This window comes from Nuphar pumila, chromosome 8 (assembly GCF_984573655.1).
Source record: "Nuphar pumila chromosome 8, dmNupPumi1.hap1.1, whole genome shotgun sequence".
In the NCBI taxonomy this organism is placed as follows: domain Eukaryota; kingdom Viridiplantae; phylum Streptophyta; class Magnoliopsida; order Nymphaeales; family Nymphaeaceae; genus Nuphar; species Nuphar pumila.
Genome location: NC_143256.1, coordinates 106048267 through 106059383, shown reverse-complemented (window position 1 = coordinate 106059383; position 11117 = coordinate 106048267).

Here is an 11117-nt window from a genome sequence, read left to right as displayed (position 1 = left end):
CCACGAGTACAAAATCATTGGCTAACTGAAAATCATTTCAGAAAGTTAGAGTGTGTGTGGGACTGAGAGTAAGAGCAGGGACTTCAACAAAATCTTGATAAAACTACTACGCAACAATGAAAAGGGGTAAACCCAAAGCCAACCACCATCGGTTGGTAGAGTACACTCATTTTCCATGGACAAAAATGGGTAATGCTCACCTTCATAAAAAGAAACATTCTAAACTTCACCAAGAGACGTGCATGCATGGATGCCATCAACCTCTTGGCTTCATGCTCCAAACCATATACAAAAAGAACGAATATGTGAAAAAAAGGAATGAAACTTCACCTTGTAAAATCGGAAGAAGAAGGATTCGGTTGCAAGAGTTCTACACCCAAGATGGCTCACCCACACCACTCGACCAAGGGGAAGAGAGTGAGAATGAGAGGGAAGAGAGAGAGAGAGAGAGAGAGAGTCTCTAAAAAAAATTGCCCTCTTTGGGCTTCTCATTTTTTCCAAAAAGGCATAAGTAGGAAAGTGAAGGTGAAAGGATGGCTGGGATCACTCCAGGAGGATGGAAGGCTAGGAGAGAATCACGACTCCCCACAGCTGCTCAGTCCCTCCACTCAAACTCTGAGATTCAAAAGGTTTTAGAGAATTTGCAAAGGTGCCATGGGGCTGCCGCCGCATGCACCCAATGAGGCGCTAAGACTTCTCATTATGGTTCTTCCTTGGTAAGAGCCATAGGGATCTCATGGATCCCATGGGGCACTGCCCCCAAGCTGAGGGATTAGAGAGGCTCCCCACGCCATGATAGCATTTCCCCCTTGCACCAATATGAAAGGAAATATCTACCCTCATTATTTATTTATTATTACATATTTTATATTTTTTTTATGGGTAGGGCCAATCGTGGCCCTCCCTTTTTGGATCATGCACTAGCCTCTTACGAGATTGCCATTGCCCAACTGGTCAACTTGGCCAGCTGGTCTCATGGCCATTGTCATCCCAATACGACCTAAAGTGGTCAACCAAGGGATTGGTCGTCCCTTTGACTAATTCGCCCAAAATGCTTTTTCCATTAATTTACCAAATTCGTTAATTAATATCAAATACATTCATCATGACATATTTTTAATTTTCAACACACTACCCTTCTAGAGCTCTTATCAAGAAAAAAATTCCATGTCAAATGGAAATTGGTCTCGCATAGGCTTTCGTTCCATTGCTAAGAAATCTCTCGTAAATCAAATGCACTGACGAGGTTTTTTCGTTGTTTGGGTCCCAAATTTGGGAAAAAACTATACATATACATTATAGACTTACCCTTAAAATTTCGAAAGTTAATTCATCACAAATTTTTCTCATATGCTATTTATATCATACTTACGCAATTTTGAAGCTTCGTATGTTCATACCGGTAAAAAAAAAATGAGAAATTCTAAGAATCGCACAAGAAAACTCATGCACTAACATACTTCACATAATACTACCTTAAAAATATCATGGACCTTGCATCCTCCCCCTTAAAAAGGATTCCGTCCGCCAAATCACCCAAATTAGGTTACAAAAAGATCAGGATATTTCCCTCTTATGCTTGTTTCTGGTTCCCATGTGCGTTCTTCGATGCCATGGTGTTGCCAAGGTACTTTAACCAACAATACAGTCTTAGTACGCAAAACTTGATCTCGTCGATCAACAATCTCAATCGGATGCTCTGCCATCGTCAGATCTTCTTGAACGTCCACGTCTTCGTAACTAATGATATATGATGGGTCAGGAATGTATTTCCTTAGCATCAACACATGAAAAACATTGTGAATATGGGCATACTGCTGAGGTAACTCAACACGATATGCCACTTCACCAATCCTCACCAAAATCTCAAATGGTCCAACGTATCTAGGACTCAACTTCTCTTTCTTCCTGAAATAGAACACGCTCTTGGTCGGTGAAACTATGACAAAAACCATGTCACCAACCTCGAATGATAATTCTCATCGTCTTTTATCGGCATAACTCTTTTGTCTATCTTGCGTTGCTTTCAAACGTTCTCAGATCCTCTTCACTTGCTGAATGTAGTGTTGAAAAACAATCGACGGTTCTTTAGATCTATCGCTGATGTCGGGTAATTTCTCTCATGAATCTTCAACTACCTTGAAGCATAAGCAATCACCCTGTCGTACTGCATTAGCACGCAACCTAAACCTATTCCAGATGCATCTGTATACACCACAAAACCACCTCTGCCTGAAGGTAAAGCTAACACCGGCGAGGTCGTCAGCTTAGACTTCAAGATCCGAAAATTGTCTTCACAAGCATCATTCCACTCAAACTTGATGCCTTTACGCAAAATCTTTGTCAATGGCAAAGCAATTCTCGAAAAGTCCTGGATAAATTGTCGGTAGTATCCTGCTAACTCGAGGAAACTACGAATCTCTGAAACATTCTGAGGCTGCTTTCAGCCTAATACTACTTCAACCTTCGCCGGATCGACTGACACTCCATCCTTGGATATCACGTGACCCAAAAACATAACTTGTTCAAGCCAAAACTCGCACTTGGAGAACTTGGCAAACAAACAATGCTCACGAAGTATACCCAGAATGATACACATATGTTCTCGATGCTTCTTAGGACTCTCTAAGTAGATCAAGATGTCATCAATAAACACAATCACGAATGTGTCCACATAAGGATGAAAAATATGGTTCATCAAATCTATGAATGCAGCTGGTGCAATCATGAGGCCAAAAGGCATCACCACGAACTCGTACAACCCATATCTTGTTCAAAAAGCTGTCTTTGCGATATCTTCCCTTCTAATACGAAGTTGATGATAACCTGACCTAAGATGGATCTTCGAGAAAATATTCACTCTCTGCAACTGATAAAAAAGGTCCTCGATAGTCCTTCCGACTTCCACAACGTCGCGGCTTGATACGAGGAGGAATTCACAAGGGTGTATCAGATATCTCTTGGACGTTTATGAGTACTGGAGGCATAGGAGGATCTGAAACAAGCTTCGAAGAAACTGCATAAGGATAAGATTCTGGCGAATACTGAGGAAAATCTGGCGAACCACTCCTATCTCCCTCCTGACTATCCACTTTGACAATTACTGGTCCAGTGACCAAGGATACATCATCAATATTGTCGGTAGTGCTCCTCCAGAGCTCATCGCGAAGTTTAGTCTGACATTCTTCTTCGATATGCCCCCGAAGACCACAGCAGGGGCAATCACTTAACTCACAGGGACAAATCTGTCACGCGTGATCCACAAGACACCTTGCACACGGAGGTGCCTGCTGTGCCAACATGTGAACACCTCGAGCTAGATGTTGAACCGCTCGACCCAAGGATTCCTCACCTCAAACCAAGTCTTGAAGAGCATCCAAAATCTTCTCGTAACTTGGGTTTGTTGACATCTAACCCATGCACATACAATCAAGCATATAATTCTAACTAAGAAGTAAGGAAAATGTAAATGACATAAATTCAAATTAAAACATACTTATAGTGTGATGGACGATACACGCTGAAGTCTTGGACCACACTTAAACACTGCTCTGATACCAATCTCTGTGGTGCCCTAAACCTCAACCTTGGCAAAACCTTTGGATTTTTGTTGAGAAAAAAATGAAATGATTTTTTTTAAATGGTTTTATGATAAACAACAGAAAGCAAGAAAAAGGGAACAACGGAGTAGCAAGGTGTGATCATCGCAAAATTTTTTCTCTCGTACTATTCTCTCTTTTTCCTTTCCAACCTCTTATTTTCCTCCTTTTTGAAGGGAGAAAGATAAAAGATAAAAAGAAAGAGAGAAGAGAAAAGAAAGAAGAGAAGAGAGGAGGAATTCTTTTGCGGGTCTCACTTGACCTTAATTTTGAAAATATTTTGAAATAACTCGCCTCCGTTTTTGAAATATTTGCGGGAAAATTGGGAGACGGGATCCGCTCGTCGGTACGAGGTTCGACCGTTCCTGGCGCCTTTACCAGGGGTAATCGAACCAAGGGTCGAATTAATGCCTTTTGCTTTGCTAAGAAATTATCTAAGTATTTATCCTAAGTCTAAATGCACAATGAATCATGCTTGTGCAAATGCAAAGATGTATGCTCTTTTTGAAAATATTTTGAAGAATTTCCAAGTGAAATTGATAAAGTGAAGAAATGATTCCTAACTCAGAACTTAAGATTAAAGTTCTAAGTTTTTAGAATAATCAAGAGCTTGGGAAAATAAATCTGGAATTTGGAAATTAATTTTGAAGTTTTGAGATAAAAAGAGAAGGAAATTTTCAAAGTCACAAATAGACTTTAAATTTAGGAGTTTGAACTTGGATGAATATTTGGAATGGAATTGAATTCTAATTTTGAAGTTTTTGAATTTAGAAGGAAATGTGGGAAATCTAAAGGAATTGAGAAATGGGATTTGTAAAAGTTGGAATTTTCAAGATGAAATCCGAATCCAAGATCTGGATTCTGAACAGAGTTTGAGTTTTGAATTAAAGATGAGAACTTGAATTGAAATCTGGAATGAAATGGGGCTGGTTTTGAAATTTAAAGTGGGATTTGGATTTGGAATTTTGAATGGAATTGGATTCAAGATTTGGAATCCAAGATGATATTTGGATCTGAAATCTGAGATCCAAGATAGGGTTGGAATTGGATCTGAAGCTGAGATCCAAGGTAAAAGTCTGGGTTTTTGGATCTTAAATGGAATTTGGATCTGAAGTCTGAGATCCAAAGTGGAATGAGGACCGGGATCCTAAATGAAATTTGGATCTGTAATTGGAGATCCAAAATGGAATTGGGTTCTAGATCCTAAGAATTGGAATTTGGATCTGAATTTGAGATCCAATGGTAGAATGAGGATCTGGATCCTAAGAATTTGGAATTTGGATCTGAATCTGAGATCCAATGGTAGAATGAGGATCTAGATCTTAAGAATTGGAATTTGGATCTGAATTTGAGATCCAATTCTGAATAGGGATAATAAACGAAGCAAAGCAAAAGGAAATCTCACCTGGTGACTTGCTCTGCACCAGATTAACATTCTTATTAATAGTCGCAACCCCTTTTAAATCCCATTTTTACGAGGTGGAATGTCTCTGCTACCAGAACACTTGACGTTACAGTCTCCAGGAATAGAAATAGCATACTCATTATCGTGCAGGGACTCCTTCCTTGAATCCCCTGAACTGACCTTTGCGTCTTTTACATCTGAAGAGGGTTTTCAGCTTTCCAGAGAGATAATGATTGATTACCACTTTCTTCTTGAATTATCGGAAAGGTTTCAGCCCCTACCCAGCAATTTAGTCCCTTAGTGACTTTCTATTGCTGTAACAAACTACTCATGTCTAACAATAATATCGTTGAAGCAGTGATCTTGGTGACACAAGATCCCACCAGTCCATCTCATGTAGGTGAAAACACTCTCAGCATCAAAAATTTTGAAGATACGTTAATTTACAAAAGAAGTCACACAAATGAGCCAAATGGTATTTTCAAATCCTTTAACGTGATTGCTTGGAGAAAGGAAAAATAAATAAATTTCTGTCCTTAGAAACTCATTTTTGTTAACATGATCTTCTGATAAACTAGTATCGTTGCTTCCCTGTTTTATAAGAATTCAGAGGAGCGTGCTACAAGGTGATGTACCGGTGTTTCATCTATTTAGAACAACCATTTGTGTAGGCATCATCAACGTAGGAGACATTGAACATAACAGAAACATTGAGGGCATATTAACAGCAGATCAAACGTTAGACATAGCAACTCATCAAGGTTCTAGAAAATGACTCAAAAAGAAACAAAGAAGAAAAAAAAAAAGTGAATGAACGAAATGATGAAAAATAGATGGTGTCGTGAGACATAGCAGAACTACTAGCTAATATGCAGGGGAGTAACAAACAATCTAACAGGATGATGCAAGATACATATATACAATGAGCCTTCCATTAAAATCGGGTTTGAACCCCCTTACAGGGTAGCAGGTAGGTACAGGGGCTATGAACCCATCCTTGAATACCCCGATGTTCAGAAAGAAAAGGAAATGGAAGCTGAACCAGTAAAAGAACAAGGCCAAAACAATGATAATAACATGAACGAGAATAGATTAAACAAAATTTAGAAATGAACTATAAAAGGGAAAGCAGAATTGTCGGAATATAGATATTCCATTGATGTAGCAAGGGATGGGTCGATCCTGCTACTGGCAGGTCGACCTCATTCATTATGCCTTGAAGAAGAATAAATTTTAAAACAAATCAAGAAATGCGGTAACACAGAATTTCTATAACAAATCCAATAAAAAAAAAGAAACTTATAAAAGGGAAGGCAGTCTGATGGGGAAGGAAATGAGACACTTACCTCTGTGGTTTTGCAGGGATTCCAAGAGAAGGAGAGGTGGGTGATCAAATCGTCAAAGATTGAAAGGAAAGGATCGATAATCGATCTCTTCAGTAAAGCTGCAGAAATTTTGAAGGAGGAAATTCTCCTTTTCCTCTCTTCTGGAGCTCCCTTCAAGAAGGGTGAAGAATGGATCCGCCAAGGAGAAAAGGGGTGTTGGGGTGATAACGGGTTTTCTTCAGGGGATTAGGTCACTTTCCGGTGATTGTAGGGGAGACTCCCTGCAGAAACATTATTCTTCTGCTCCTATGCTCGAATCGATTCAGGAGAGTGATTCTTCCTGCTTGTTGTTTTATTGGATTACGCCCTCTTCACGATCAGGGGAAGCGTAGAACTGATGGCCGGAAGGTTACGGATGCCAGAGAGAAAATGGATGTTCGATCTGAAGCGATGATCAATGATGGCTGGAGGAAAAGATGAGTTTCTTTCTCTTTAGAAGAGAGAAACTCGAGAGTAAATGCACCAGGGGTATGGAGGTCAAATTTCCTTTTCTGCCCGACCCCTCCTCCTCCACCTCTTCTTATTGAGGGAAGAGGAAGGATCCGGAAGGTGGTTTCGTTGAAGATCGAGGGCGGAGGGGAGCCAAGTTTGTTCAGGATGGACGATGGTAAGAAGAGAGGAGGGAGCGCGGGAAGAGTTTGTTGTGAATTTTTTCTTTTTCCAAAAGAAGACTCCTTTTAAGAAATTTTTGTAAAAATGGTTAGGGAAATGAGGCTTTTAGCAAAAAATGGTTTCACAAGGGTTAAAAATCCTTTGTTTTTCTTGTAACTTTTCCTGTTTTTTGGTTTTTCATGTTATTTTTCTATTTTTTTGTATTTTTAGAATAAAATCCTAAAGTTTGTGAGAAAACAAAAGTTAAAACTATTTTTTTTTTTTTGTGTTTTTGCAAAAATATTCACAAAAAGGATTTTTTCTGAGAATTTAAAAACTATTTTGAGAAAATTTCTTCAGAAATGGGTTTTGATCCGAATTTTGAGGAAATACGGATTTAAAGTGCTGGATTTGAACCTAAAAATGATTTTGAATGGATCAATATGGTTTTTAATCCAGAAAGTCTGAAGAATTTGCTTCGATTTCTCAGAAAATGGAGTTAGGGGCAAAAGGGTCATTTTTACAAAACTTTGAAAAATTTGGGGTGTTCACACATGGCCTCAAGTCTGTGCGGGCCACAGGTAAGTAAAGCATAACCAACATGTTTAAAATCAACCAGAGTATAAAATCTAAGTTAGGAAATTCTACAACCCATAAGTTTTAAAGTTACAAAATGAGACAAAATACAACAAGTCCCTCAGTCTCTCTCTCTCTCAAAAAAAGGAGAACATCCCTTCAAAACCCAAAACCGAACAAGAGCAGGATCTGCTGCTAAGTGTGGGTCCCCAAGCCTCCATCGTGTGCCGTCGCATCGTCATTGTACCTATTCATCACCTGCATCCCCATGAAACGGGGTCAACACTCTTGCCAGGTGGTGAAGAATCAACAACATATTCCATTTCTCAAGGAAAACAGGTATCCAAAAACAAGTAGCATGTGGACTACAAATACATGTGCCTGTGTCAGGTAAATGCACGTGTAACAAGTACTAACAAAGTAAAGTAGTGGACAGAACTCAGCAACTACTAAATAAGTAGCTAAGAACAATAAAGGAACGTAACAGGTACTTAAGCACATAAGAAATTAAAGTAAACTACTATAGTATGTTAGCTGTGATTGGTTAGTCTTTAAGTTCTTCTTGTTTACACCTTCGAGTATGCGAAGGAACCTCGCATTCTGTGAGTCATGCACCCGGCGTCTGTTATTCAATTTATAAGGTGGCAATCGGGGATGCTACAGACCGAGTAAACCTTATGCGAGCAACACGTAGCTAAGAGAAATTCACGCATAGGTAAGGATTGCAATCCATACTACTGCAGTAGTGAAGTCCTAAAAAGGTAACCTCGACCTTCCTGACTCCGAGTGACTGGAGGTCAAAAAGGACACTACAGCTCCAGTCAAAACATGTGTCGTAGTAACGACAAGTCACTCAGGATTGTACCATCCACCCTCTCTAAGGTGAACCATCTTGTGAATGAGGCACGACAGGTTTATCTTTCTTAGGCTCATTATCATGTCATACCTCCTTTCGAGGTGTTCGTGCCTCGTGGTCCCTGTGGGGTACGCAAACGAGGACTTAGCCTGTCCATTCACGTGCTCAGCCTCACGCGACTAGAAAGAGCACATCACTCATGAAAGTGATCCAAACACCATATTATTCTTTTCATTATTAGGGTATAGTCATACGTGAGCTCATTCACGAACAAGGCCATCGCCTAAAGACTCCAACTGAGTCTAATATCCACAACAATGTGGTTCTCGTCCTCTATAGTGTTTAAGTTTCTATTATTCTTTTATCACAAGTAAATTGTGCACTTTGTGCTCTCCTCACTGCCTCGACTACGAGACCAAAGGTACCTCTCTGGGTACACACCAAGTGTCAAACTATGCCAAGTGCACGTGCGAAGCTAAATGTCACATATTTTCTTAAGTACTTTGCATAATTATTTAACTGAGGCAATGATGCATATGCATATCTACGGAAACACATCTCAACCACATGATAATGTGCAAGTGAGTGTACCATTCTACATTTCTAGGAGATATGCAGTTCAAGAGCAAAACTTAATCATATTTGTATGAACAGTAAGCTGAAACAAGTATTGCATGCATTCTCATACACCATTGTCGATGAGTTCTCATCATATGATCTTCCACATGGAAATTCTAAGATATCACACCCACACAACGTGTTATAAGCGAATTCACAGTATTCCCATACATATGGGAATTACATTTGCATTACTCAGGGTGGATTGCCGCACTTGCAGGAGAATGATGTAAATATGTCACGATGACAAATATACGTATATGCGTCACTGGGTTACTAATATTCGCAAAACAGCTTGCTCTAAAGCTGGAAAAGTGGGACCAGTTCATACAAGGATTCATGAATTTGACACACTTATGTGTCGAGGATGGAATCTAAGATATTCCCAACTTATGGGAATAACATTAGCATTACCACGGTCGGTTGTCGTGCTTGTGGAACCCAATGATGATGTGACGACAATCCTAAGTTTTATGACACCTGTAAGACTTTCTGCTCGTGTGGGTGGCACAGAGCTCACCCAATTACTCATACTGGGCCATCAACATGGCTACTAAGGAGAATATGGGGTCCCCTCTGAACTCGTACATTAGTTCGGCTACCCCAATGAACAACCACAAGGTACAAAACACCTATGTGGCCAAAAATCTAAATTTGAGTCTAAGTGTTGTAGTTGAAACATTTGGACAAGGCACAAGAGTGCCATGTGTCCAACTAGGTTCCACTAGTCAGTGGACCTACATCGTCCAATATCCACATCTAGTCGGTCACTCGTGTCTCGCTTTTATCATGTTCATATCACCCTAATCAAACGCGACCTAAACAAATGCACAAGACAAAAATATGAGAAAAAGGAGTTCGAGTCTGGTCCTTTGGACCAGACCATGGTCTCGGTCCAGCCCTGCCTCGATGCCCTGATTCAAATCAGGTGGTTGTGGGTGGTAGCAGCCCTAACAAGGAGGAAAGGGCACCCGACCAGAAGGGCACCCAGGTGGGGTTAGCACCCGGCAGCCCACTGTTGCGCTAGGGTGAACTCAATAGGGCTAGGTGCGGGTTTAACATGGTTTTTGGTCTGAACCCATGGTTCAGACCAGATGTCCAAACTAAGGTGCAAGGACTTAAAAATTGGGCTACCCTAGGACTCAACTAGCTCTCGGGGGCTTAAGAGCGCCCAAAACCCATACTCAAGGAAAATGGGGGGGGGGGGATGTTTGGGTCTGGTCCCCAGGACCAGACCATTAGGTCTGCTAGGATGCTGGTCTGAACCCACGGTTCAGCCTCAACAATCTGGCCAGAGGGACAGTGGGTCCCACACCAGAAGAAAAGGTTACCCGGGTGTAGTTAGCACTCGGTGCCTATCCACCAGCCGTAGGGGAGACCTGGGCGCTGGTCTGGTCCTGTGGACCAGACCTGGGCCTGAGGGACTCCCTGTTCTGAACAAACTCAGACCAGGCTCCACAGAGCAGGGAGGGCCTCCAGCCCAGCTTGGGGCTGGCAAGGCTCCCCGGGTGCTGTCATCACTCGACAACTAGCCACGCGTCAAAGGGCTTCGAAGAGCCGGGTGCACTGGTCCGAGCTCAGCTGAGACCAAGGTGCACCTGGTTGGATCTGTCCCAACAGGGACCAAACCAACCACTGATCATGCATAATATTTGCATTTTAATAATCATTATTTATGCATGATCCATGTTAAAATTACTATAAAAATCCATTTTTATCGTTAGTTTTGAGAAACCGCATTTAATTGAATTTTATCAGAAAATCAGGTTTTTCAAAGCTTTCCCTACAGTTTTAGTGTTTTTATTAGATTTACATTTTCTTAATTGTAGTTCAATTAGTTTAGGCTTGTATTAGCTAAATTTTAATTAGTTTAGTAAGTTTTGATTTTTAGAAAAACATGTTTTTCATAAGAGACCTTGTTTTAGAAATTAGCAAAAATCTTCAGACTCTTTTAGAAAAAACTGTTTTAATCTAATTAGATCATTATAAACTCATCTTTTCCAGCCATGGAGGTTGTTTTTCCAGCAGCCTTCACACCCCCCCCCATCTTGCCTCTCTCTTCTCTCTCTCCCTTTCTCTCTCTCTAT